Below are 12,362 nucleotides of genomic sequence, written 5' to 3'. Positions count from 1 at the left end.
GCAGGCTTGTTGTTGCCGTCAGACACGCCTGGTTTACACAGGCCAATACTGACGAGATATGGACTCGAGTTCGACTCAGGTAAACCAGACCCTCTATTCCCTGCTTGAAATACAGTCTAGAGTCGCATCTGAACAAGACATACACGCTATAAACTGGCATGAGCGTGTATCCAGGGCTTGGTCATGCGTCTGTCGGTGGTGAATCGCGCTTGTTGCGCATTTGTCCTATTGTGAAAACATGTTGACAAATTCGGAGTGGATATCTGTTTATAAGCCCAGTCTGAAACATTGTTGTTACCGGTAGGGCAGGGCATGCTTACCCTTTCGCGAACACCTGGTGTCATCATTGATTTGTAGTCATCCATTCATATAATTTTCACCACTAGTTTGCCATTTACGCTCAATGGAATGTGTTTGGGCGGATAATTGAGACTGATTGTTCTCTGGCGTTGACGTTATATATTTACACGTTTGTCCAACTATTTGCGCTTATGAAATCATGCATCATGTGATAATATTAATATAACGTGATTACAGCAGCAGATGTGAGGAATATCTGTCTGAACAACTATGTACACAAGCTTGGTATGTTGTCACTATTGCAGGAATTGATACGCACATTTGAAAGTTAGTTTGACGACATCCTTTTCTTAGAATCAGAGTGGCAGTGAGGGAATATAAAGCCATCTGTTGTAGTGGATCCGCGAAATAGTGACAATTTTTAAACACTTCCAGAGTTTGAAAACGCAACAGTTAGACACCGACGTAGGTCCAACATGATTCTATTGGTGCATGATAATAGAGAGTATTTAGTGTAAGGAGGTTAGATGTAGCGTCGTCACCGGTCTTTGTCGTGGTTGTTAAGGGTTGATAGGAGTTATGTACCATGCCTGTACTCTGAAAGCTTTCTGCACTCCAAATACATTGCAAACAGGTTGGAAAGAGATGTAAAAATGTGTCCTAACCGCTTCAATGACGAGAATGCTGATGAGCGACGCCAACATCAGATACAGCCGGATTGGGAAACGGCCAAGAACGGAACGGTGTGGTTGCTCAGCAGTAACAGGTGACGCCGACAATGGAGCTACGTCACGGCCTATTGTGTCCCCAAAGCTGTTGACATCACAGAACGATTACGTCAACAATCACTTGACGTCATCATCAAATCAGGCTGTCAGCACGGAACACGGCAGGCGGGCTTGTTGCTGCCGTCAGACACGCCTGGTTTACACAGGCCATTACTGACGAGATATGGACTCGAGTTCGACTCAGGTAAACCAGACCCTCTATTCCCTGCTTGAAATACAGTTTAGAGTCGCATCTAAACAAGACATACACGCTATAAACTGGCATGAGCGTGTATCCAGGGCTTGGTCATGCGTCTGTCGGTGGTGAATCGCGCTTGTTGCGCATTTGTCCTATTGTGAAAACATGTTGACAAATTCGGAGTGGATATCTGTTTATAAGCCCAGTCTGAAACATTGTTGTTACCGGTAGGGCAGGGCATGCTTACCCTTTCGCGAACACCTGGTGTCATCATTGATTTGTAGTCATCCATTCATATAATTTTCACCACTAGTTTGCCATTTACGCTCAATGGAATGTGTTTGGGCGGATAATTGAGACTGATTGTTCTCTGGCGTTGACGTTATATATTTACACGTTTGTCCAACTATTTGCGCTTATGAAATCATGCATCATGTGATAATATTAATATAAAGTGATTACAGCAGCAGATGTGAGGAATATCTGTCTGAACAACTATGTACACAAGCTTGGTATGTTGTCACTATTGCAGGAATTGATACGCACATTTGAAAGCTACTTTGACGACATCCTTTTCTTAGAATTAGAGTGGCAGTGAGGGAATATAAAGCCATCTGTTGTAGTGGATCCGCGAAATAGTGACAATTTTTAAACACTTCCAGAGTTTGAAAACGCAACAGTTAGACACCGACGTAGGTCCAACATGATTCTATTGGTGCATGATAATAGAGAGTATTTAGTGTAAGGAGGTTAGATGTAGCGTCGTCACCGGTCTTTGTCGTGGTTGTTAAGGGTTGATAGGAGTTATGTACCATGCCTGTACTCTGAAAGCTTTCTGCACTCCAAATACATTGCAAACAGGTTGGAAAGAGATGTAAAAATGTGTCCTAACCGCTTCAATGACAAGAATGCTGATGAGCGACGCCAACATCAGATACAGCCGGATTGGGAAACGGCCAAGATCGGAACGGTGTGGTTGCTCAGCAGTAACAGGTGACGCCGACAATGGAGCTACGTCACGGCCTATTGTGTCCCCAAAGCTGTTGACATCACAGAACGATTACGTCAACAATCACTTGACGTCATCATCAAATCAGGCTGTCAGCACGGAACACGGCAGGCGGGCTTGTTCCTGCCGTCAGACACGCCTGGTTTACACAGGCCAATCCTGACGAGATATGGACTCGAGTTCGACTCAGGTAAACCAGACCCTCTATTCCCTGCTTGAAATACAGTTTAGAGTCGCATCTGAACAAGACATACACGCTATAAACTGGCATGAGCGTGTATCCAGGGCTTGGTCATGCGTCTGTCGGTGGTGAATCGCGCTTGTTGCGCATTTGTCCTATTGTGAAAACATGTTGACAAATTCGGAGTGGATATCTGTTTATAAGCCCAGTCTGAAACATTGTTGTTACCGGCAGGGCAGGGCATGCTTACCCTTTCGCGAACACCTGGTGTCATCATTGATTATTAGTCATCCATTCATATAATTTTCACCACTAGTTTGCCATTTACGCTCAATGGAATGTGTTTCGGCGAATAATTGAGACTGATTGTTCTCTGGCGTTGACGTTATATATTTACACGTTTGTCCAACTATTTGCGCTTATGAAATCATGCATCATGTGATAATATTAATATAAAGTGATTACAGCAGCAGATGTGAGGAATATCTGTCTGAACAACTATGTACACAAGCTTGGTATGTTGTCACTATTGCAGGAATTGATACGCACATTTGAAAGTTAGTTTGACGACATCCTTTTCTTAGAATTAGAGTGGCAGTGAGGGAATATAAAGCCAACTGTTGTAGTGGATCCGCGAAATAGTGACAATTTTTAAACACTTCCAGAGTTTGAAAACGCAACAGTTAGACACCGACGTAGGTCCAACATGATTCTATTGGTGCATGATAATAGAGAGTATTTAGTGTAAGGAGGTTAGATGTAGCGTCGTCACCGGTCTTTGCCGTGGTTGTTAAGGGTTGATAGGAGTTATGTACCATGCCTGTACTCTGAAAGCTTTCTGCACTCCAAATACATTGCAAACAGGTTGGAAAGAGATGTAAAAATGTGTCCTAACCGCTTCAATGACGAGAATGCTGATGAGCGACGCCAACATCAGATACAGCCGGATTGGGAAACGACCAAGAACGGAACGGTGTGGTTGCTCAGCAGTAACAGGTGACGCCGACAATGGAGCTACGTCACGGCCTATTGTGTCCCCAAAGCTGTTGACATCACAGAACGATTACGTCAACAATCACTTGACGTCATCATCAAATCTGGCTGTCAGCACGGAACACGGCAGGCGGGCTTGTTGCTGCCGTCAGACACGCCTGGTTTACACAGGCCAATACTGACGAGATATGGACTCGAGTTCGACTCAGGTAAACCAGACCCTCTATTCCCTGCTTGAAATACAGTCTAGAGTCGCATCTGAACAAGACATACACGCTATAAACTGGCATGAGCGTGTATCCAGGGCTTGGTCATGCGTCTGTCGGTGGTGAATCGCGCTTGTTGCGCATTTGTCCTATTGTGAAAACATGTTGACAAATTCGGAGTGGATATCTGTTTATAAGCCCAGTCTGAAACATTGTTGTTACCGGTAGGGCAGGGCATGCTTACCCTTTCGCGAACACCTGGTGTCATCATTGATTTGTAGTCATCCATTCATATAATTTTCACCACTAGTTTGCCATTTACGCTCAATGGAATGTGTTTGGGCGGATAATTGAGACTGATTGTTCTCTGGCGTTGACGTTATATATTTACACGTTTGTCCAACTATTTGCGCTTATGAAATCATGCATCATGTGATAATATTAATATAAAGTGATTACAGCAGCAGATGTGAGGAATATCTGTCTGAACAACTATGTACACAAGCTTGGTATGTTGTCACTATTGCAGGAATTGATACGCACATTTGAAAGTTAGTTTGACGACATCCTTTTCTTAGAATTAGAGTGGCAGTGAGGGAATATAAAGCCATCTGTTGTAGTGGATCCGCGAAATAGTGACAATTTTTAAACACCTCCAGAGTTTGAAAACGCAACAGTTAGACACCGACGTAGGTCCAACATGATTCTATTGGTGCATGATAATAGAGAGTATTTAGTGTAAGGAGGTTAGATGTAGCGTCGTCACCGGTCTTTGTCGTGGTTGTTAAGGGTTGATAGGAGTTATGTACCATGCCTGTACTCTGAAAGCTTTCTGCACTCCAAATACATTGCAAACAGGTTGGAAAGAGATGTAAAAATGTGTCCTAACCGCTTCAATGACAAGAATGCTGATGAGCGACGCCAACATCAGATACAGCCGGATTGGGAAACGGCCAAGATCGGAACGGTGTGGTTGCTCAGCAGTAACAGGTGACGCCGACAATGGAGCTACGTCACGGCCTATTGTGTCCCCAAAGCTGTTGACATCACAGAACGATTACGTCAACAATCACTTGACGTCATCATCAAATCAGGCTGTCAGCACGGAACACGGCAGGCGGGCTTGTTCCTGCCGTCAGACACGCCTGGTTTACACAGGCCAATCCTGACGAGATATGGACTCGAGTTCGACTCAGGTAAACCAGACCCTCTATTCCCTGCTTGAAATACAGTTTAGAGTCGCATCTGAACAAGACATACACGCTATAAACTGGCATGAGCGTGTATCCAGGGCTTGGTCATGCGTCTGTCGGTGGTGAATCGCGCTTGTTGCGCATTTGTCCTATTGTGAAAACATGTTGACAAATTCGGAGTGGATATCTGTTTATAAGCCCAGTCTGAAACATTGTTGTTACCGGCAGGGCAGGGCATGCTTACCCTTTCGCGAACACCTGGTGTCATCATTGATTATTAGTCATCCATTCATATAATTTTCACCACTAGTTTGCCATTTACGCTCAATGGAATGTGTTTCGGCGAATAATTGAGACTGATTGTTCTCTGGCGTTGACGTTATATATTTACACGTTTGTCCAACTATTTGCGCTTATGAAATCATGCATCATGTGATAATATTAATATAAAGTGATTACAGCAGCAGATGTGAGGAATATCTGTCTGAACAACTATGTACACAAGCTTGGTATGTTGTCACTATTGCAGGAATTGATACGCACATTTGAAAGTTAGTTTGACGACATCCTTTTCTTAGAATTAGAGTGGCAGTGAGGGAATATAAAGCCAACTGTTGTAGTGGATCCGCGAAATAGTGACAATTTTTAAACACTTCCAGAGTTTGAAAACGCAACAGTTAGACACCGACGTAGGTCCAACATGATTCTATTGGTGCATGATAATAGAGAGTATTTAGTGTAAGGAGGTTAGATGTAGCGTCGTCACCGGTCTTTGCCGTGGTTGTTAAGGGTTGATAGGAGTTATGTACCATGCCTGTACTCTGAAAGCTTTCTGCACTCCAAATACATTGCAAACAGGTTGGAAAGAGATGTAAAAATGTGTCCTAACCGCTTCAATGACGAGAATGCTGATGAGCGACGCCAACATCAGATACAGCCGGATTGGGAAACGACCAAGAACGGAACGGTGTGGTTGCTCAGCAGTAACAGGTGACGCCGACAATGGAGCTACGTCACGGCCTATTGTGTCCCCAAAGCTGTTGACATCACAGAACGATTACGTCAACAATCACTTGACGTCATCATCAAATCTGGCTGTCAGCACGGAACACGGCAGGCGGGCTTGTTGCTGCCGTCAGACACGCCTGGTTTACACAGGCCAATACTGACGAGATATGGACTCGAGTTCGACTCAGGTAAACCAGACCCTCTATTCCCTGCTTGAAATACAGTCTAGAGTCGCATCTGAACAAGACATACACGCTATAAACTGGCATGAGCGTGTATCCAGGGCTTGGTCATGCGTCTGTCGGTGGTGAATCGCGCTTGTTGCGCATTTGTCCTATTGTGAAAACATGTTGACAAATTCGGAGTGGATATCTGTTTATAAGCCCAGTCTGAAACATTGTTGTTACCGGTAGGGCAGGGCATGCTTACCCTTTCGCGAACACCTGGTGTCATCATTGATTTGTAGTCATCCATTCATATAATTTTCACCACTAGTTTGCCATTTACGCTCAATGGAATGTGTTTGGGCGGATAATTGAGACTGATTGTTCTCTGGCGTTGACGTTATATATTTACACGTTTGTCCAACTATTTGCGCTTATGAAATCATGCATCATGTGATAATATTAATATAAAGTGATTACAGCAGCAGATGTGAGGAATATCTGTCTGAACAACTATGTACACAAGCTTGGTATGTTGTCACTATTGCAGGAATTGATACGCACATTTGAAAGTTAGTTTGACGACATCCTTTTCTTAGAATTAGAGTGGCAGTGAGGGAATATAAAGCCATCTGTTGTAGTGGATCCGCGAAATAGTGACAATTTTTAAACACCTCCAGAGTTTGAAAACGCAACAGTTAGACACCGACGTAGGTCCAACATGATTCTATTGGTGCATGATAATAGAGAGTATTTAGTGTAAGGAGGTTAGATGTAGCGTCGTCACCGGTCTTTGCCGTAATTGTTAAGGGTTGATAGGAGTTATGTACCATGCCTGTACTCTGAAAGCTTTCTGCACTCCAAATACATTGCAAACAGGTTGGAAAGAGATGTAAAAATGTGTCCTAACCGCTTCAATGACGAGAATGCTGATGAGCGACGCCAACATCAGATACAGACGGATTGGGAAACGGCCAAGAACGGAACGGTGTGGTTGCTCAGCAGTAACAGGTGACGCCGACAATGGAGCTACGTCACGGCCTATTGTGTCCCCAAAGCTGTTGACATCACAGAACGATTACGTCAACAATCACTTGACGTCATCAGCAAATCAGGCTGTCAGCACGGAACACGGCAGGCGGGCTTGTTGCTGCCGTCAGACACGCCTGGTTTACACAGGCCAATACTGACGAGATATGGACTCGAGTTCGACTCAGGTAAACCAGACCCTCTATTCCCTGCTTGAAATACAGTTTAGAGTCGCATCTGAACAAGACATACACGCTATAAACTGGCATGAGCGTGTATCCAGGGCTTGGTCATGCGTCTGTCGGTGGTGAATCGCGCTTGTTGCGCATTTGTCCTATTGTGAAAACATGTTGACAAATTCGGAGTGGATATCTGTTTATAAGCCCAGTCTGAAACATTGTTGTTACCGGTAGGGCAGGGCATGCTTACCCTTTCGCGAACACCTGGTGACATCATTGATTTTTAGTCATCCATTCATATAATTTTCACCACTAGTTTGCCATTTACGCTCAATGGAATGTGTTTCGGCGGATAATTGAGACTGATTGTTCTCCGGCGTTGACGTTATATATTTACACGTTTGTCCAACTATTTGCGCTTATGAAATCATGCATCATGTGATAATATTAATATAAAGTGATTACAGCAGCAGATGTGAGGAATATCTGTCTGAACAACTATGTACACAAGCTTGGTATGTTGTCACTATTGCAGGAATTGATTCGCACATTTGAAAGTTAGTTTGACGACATCCTTTTCTTAGAATTAGAGTGGCAGTGAGGGAATAAAAAGCCATCTGTTGTAGTGGATCCGCGAAATAGTGACAATTTTTAAACACTTCCAGAGTTTGAAAACGCAACAGTTAGACACCGACGTAGGTCCAACATGATTCTATTGGTGCATGATAATAGAGAGTATTTAGTGTAAGGAGGTTAGATGTAGCGTCGTCACCGGTCTTTGTCGTGGTTGTTAAGGGTTGATAGGAGTTATGTACCATGCCTGTACTCTGAAAGCTTTCTGCACTCCAAATACATTGCAAACAGGTTGGAAAGAGATGTAAAAATGTGTCCTAACCGCTTCAATGACGAGAATGCTGATGAGCGACGCCAACATCAGATACAGCCGGATTGGGAAACGGCCAAGAACGGAACGGTGTGGTTGCTCAGCAGTAACAGGTGACGCCGACAATGGAGCTACGTCACGGCCTATTGTGTCCCCAAAGCTGTTGACATCACAGAACGATTACGTCAACAATCACTTGACGTCATCAGCAAATCAGGCTGTCAGCACGGAACACGGCAGGCGGGCTTGTTGCTGCCGTCAGACACGCCTGGTTTACACAGGCCATTACTGACAAGATATGGACTCGAGTTCGACTCAGGTAAACCAGACCCTCTATTCCCTGCTTGAAATACAGTTTAGAGTCGCATCTGAACAAGACATACACGCTATAAACTGGCATGAGCGTGTATCCAGGGCTTGGTCATGCGTCTGTCGGTGGTGAATCGCGCTTGTTGCGCATTTGTCCTATTGTGAAAACATGTTGACAAATTCGACGTGGATATCTGTTTATAAGCCCAGTCTGAAACATTGTTGTTACCGGCAGGGCAGGGCATGCTTACCCTTTCGCGAACACCTGGTGTCATCATTGATTTGTAGTCATCCATTCATATAATTTTCACCACTAGTTTGCCATTTACGCTCAATGGAATGTGTTTCGGCGAATAATTGAGACTGATTGTTCTCTGGCGTTGACGTTATATATTTACACGTTTGTCCAACTATTTGCGCTTATGAAATCATGCATCATGTGATAATATTAATATAAAGTGATTACAGCAGCAGATGTGAGGAATATCTGTCTGAACAACTATGTACACAAGCTTGGTATGTTGTCACTATTGCAGGAATTGATACGCACATTTGAAAGTTAGTTTGACGACATCCTTTTCTTAGAATTAGAGTGGCAGTGAGGGAATATAAAGCCAACTGTTGTAGTGGATCCGCGAAATAGTGACAATTTTTAAACACTTCCAGAGTTTGAAAACGCAACAGTTAGACACCGACGTAGGTCCAACATGATTCTATTGGTGCATGATAATAGAGAGTATTTAGTGTAAGGAGGTTAGATGTAGCGTCGTCACCGGTCTTTGCCGTGGTTGTTAAGGGTTGATAGGAGTTATGTACCATGCCTGTACTCTGAAAGCTTTCTGCACTCCAAATACATTGCAAACAGGTTGGAAAGAGATGTAAAAATGTGTCCTAACCGCTTCAATGACGAGAATGCTGATGAGCGACGCCAACATCAGATACAGCCGGATTGGGAAACGACCAAGAACGGAACGGTGTGGTTGCTCAGCAGTAACAGGTGACGCCGACAATGGAGCTACGTCACGGCCTATTGTGTCCCCAAAGCTGTTGACATCACAGAACGATTACGTCAACAATCACTTGACGTCATCATCAAATCTGGCTGTCAGCACGGAACACGGCAGGCGGGCTTGTTGCTGCCGTCAGACACGCCTGGTTTACACAGGCCAATACTGACGAGATATGGACTCGAGTTCGACTCAGGTAAACCAGACCCTCTATTCCCTGCTTGAAATACAGTCTAGAGTCGCATCTGAACAAGACATACACGCTATAAACTGGCATGAGTGTGTATCCAGGGCTTGGTCATGCGTCTGTCGGTGGTGAATCGCGCTTGTTGCGCATTTGTCCTATTGTGAAAACATGTTGACAAATTCGGAGTGGATATCTGTTTATAAGCACAGTCTGAAACATTGTTGTTACCGGTAGGGCAGGGCATGCTTACCCTTTCGCGAACACCTGGTGTCATCATTGATTTTTAGTCATCCATTCATATAATTTTCACCACTAGTTTGCCATTTACGCTCAATGGAATGTGTTTCGGCGGATAATTGAGACTGATTGTTCTCTGGCGTTGACGTTATATATTTACACGTTTGTCCAACTATTTGCGCTTATGAAATCATGCATCATGTGATAATATTAATATAAAGTGATTACAGCAGCAGATGTGAGGAATATCTGTCTGAACAACTATGTACACAAGCTTGGTATGTTGTCACTATTGCAGGAATTGATACGCACATTTGAAAGTTAGTTTGACGACATCCTTTTCTTAGAATTAGAGTGGCAGTGAGGGAATATAAAGCCATCTGTTGTAGTGGATCCGCGAAATAGTGACAATTTTTAAACACCTCCAGAGTTTGAAAACGCAACAGTTAGACACCGACGTAGGTCCAACATGATTCTATTGGTGCATGATAATAGAGAGTATTTAGTGTAAGGAGGTTAGATGTAGCGTCGTCACCGGTCTTTGCCGTAATTGTTAAGGGTTGATAGGAGTTATGTACCATGCCTGTACTCTGAAAGCTTTCTGCACTCCAAATACATTGCAAACAGGTTGGAAAGAGATGTAAAAATGTGTCCTAACCGCTTCAATGACGAGAATGCTGATGAGCGACGCCAACATCAGATACAGACGGATTGGGAAACGGCCAAGAACGGAACGGTGTGGTTGCTCAGCAGTAACAGGTGACGCCGACAAATGGAGCTACGTCACGGCCTATTGTGTCCCCAAAGCTGTTGACATCACAGAACGATTACGTCAACAATCACTTGACGTCATCATCAAATCTGGCTGTCAGCACGGAACACGGCAGGCGGGCTTGTTGCTGCCGTCAGACACGCCTGGTTTACACAGGCCAATACTGACGAGATATGGACTCGAGTTCGACTCAGGTAAACCAGACCCTCTATTCCCTGCTTGAAATACAGTTTAGAGTCGCATCTGAACAAGACATACACGCTATAAACTGGCATGAGCGTGTATCCAGGGCTTGGTCATGCGTCTGTCGGTGGTGAATCGCGCTTGTTGCGCATTTGTCCTATTGTGAAAACATGTTGACAAATTCGGAGTGGATATCTGTTTATAAGCCCAGTCTGAAACATTGTTGTTACCGGTAGGGCAGGGCATGCTTACCCTTTCGCGAACACCTGGTGTCATCATTGATTTTTAGTCATCCATTCATATAATTTTCACCACTAGTTTGCCATTTACGCTCAATGGAATGTGTTTCGGCGGATAATTGAGACTGATTGTTCTCCGGCGTTGACGTTATATATTTACACGTTTGTCCAACTATTTGCGCTTATGAAATCATGCATCATGTGATAATATTAATATAAAGTGATTACAGCAGCAGATGTGAGGAATATCTGTCTGAACAACTATGTACACAAGCTTGGTATGTTGTCACTATTGCAGGAATTGATACGCACATTTGAAAGTTAGTTTGACGACATCCTTTTCTTAGAATTAGAGTGGCAGTGAGGGAATAAAAAGCCATCTGTTGTAGTGGATCCGCGAAATAGTGACAATTTTTAAACACTTCCAGAGTTTGAAAACGCAACAGTTAGACACCGACGTAGGTCCAACATGATTCTATTGGTGCATGATAATAGAGAGTATTTAGTGTAAGGAGGTTAGATGTAGCGTCGTCACCGGTCTTTGCCGTAATTGTTAAGGGTTGATAGGAGTTATGTACCATGCCTGTACTCTGAAAGCTTTCTGCACTCCAAATACATTGCAAACAGGTTGGAAAGAGATGTAAAAATGTGTCCTAACCGCTTCAATGACGAGAATGCTGATGAGCGACGCCAACATCAGATACAGACGGATTGGGAAACGGCCAAGAACGGAACGGTGTGGTTGCTCAGCAGTAACAGGTGACGCCGACAATGGAGCTACGTCACGGCCTATTGTGTCCCCAAAGCTGTTGACATCACAGAACGATTACGTCAACAATCACTTGACGTCATCATCAAATCTGGCTGTCAGCACGGAACACGGCAGGCAGGCTTGTTGTTGCCGTCAGACACGCCTTGGTTTACACAGGCCAATACTGACGAGATATGGACTCGAGTTCGACTCAGGTAAACCAGACCCCCTATTCCCTGCTTGAAATACAGTCTAGAGTCGCATCTGAACAAGACATACACGCTATAAACTGGCATGAGCGTGTATCCAGGGCTTGGTCATGCGTCTGTCGGTGGTGAATCGCGCTTGTTGCGCATTTGTCCTATTGTGAAAACATGTTGACAAATTCGGAGTGGATATCTGTTTATAAGCACAGTCTGAAACATTGTTGTTACCGGTAGGGCAGGGCATGCTTACCCTTTCGCGAACACCTGGTGTCATCATTGATTTTTAGTCATCCATTCATATAATTTTCACCACTAGTTTGCCATTTACGCTCAATGGAATGTGTTTGGGCGGATAATTGA

The sequence above is a fragment of the Haliotis rufescens genome, unplaced genomic scaffold (assembly GCF_023055435.1).
Source record: "Haliotis rufescens isolate VD_foot unplaced genomic scaffold, xgHalRufe1.0.p SCAF_11, whole genome shotgun sequence".
Taxonomy (NCBI): Eukaryota; Metazoa; Mollusca; class Gastropoda; order Lepetellida; family Haliotidae; genus Haliotis; species Haliotis rufescens.
The sequence above is the reverse complement of the archived record's forward strand: the minus strand, read 5'-3'. Positions refer to the sequence as shown.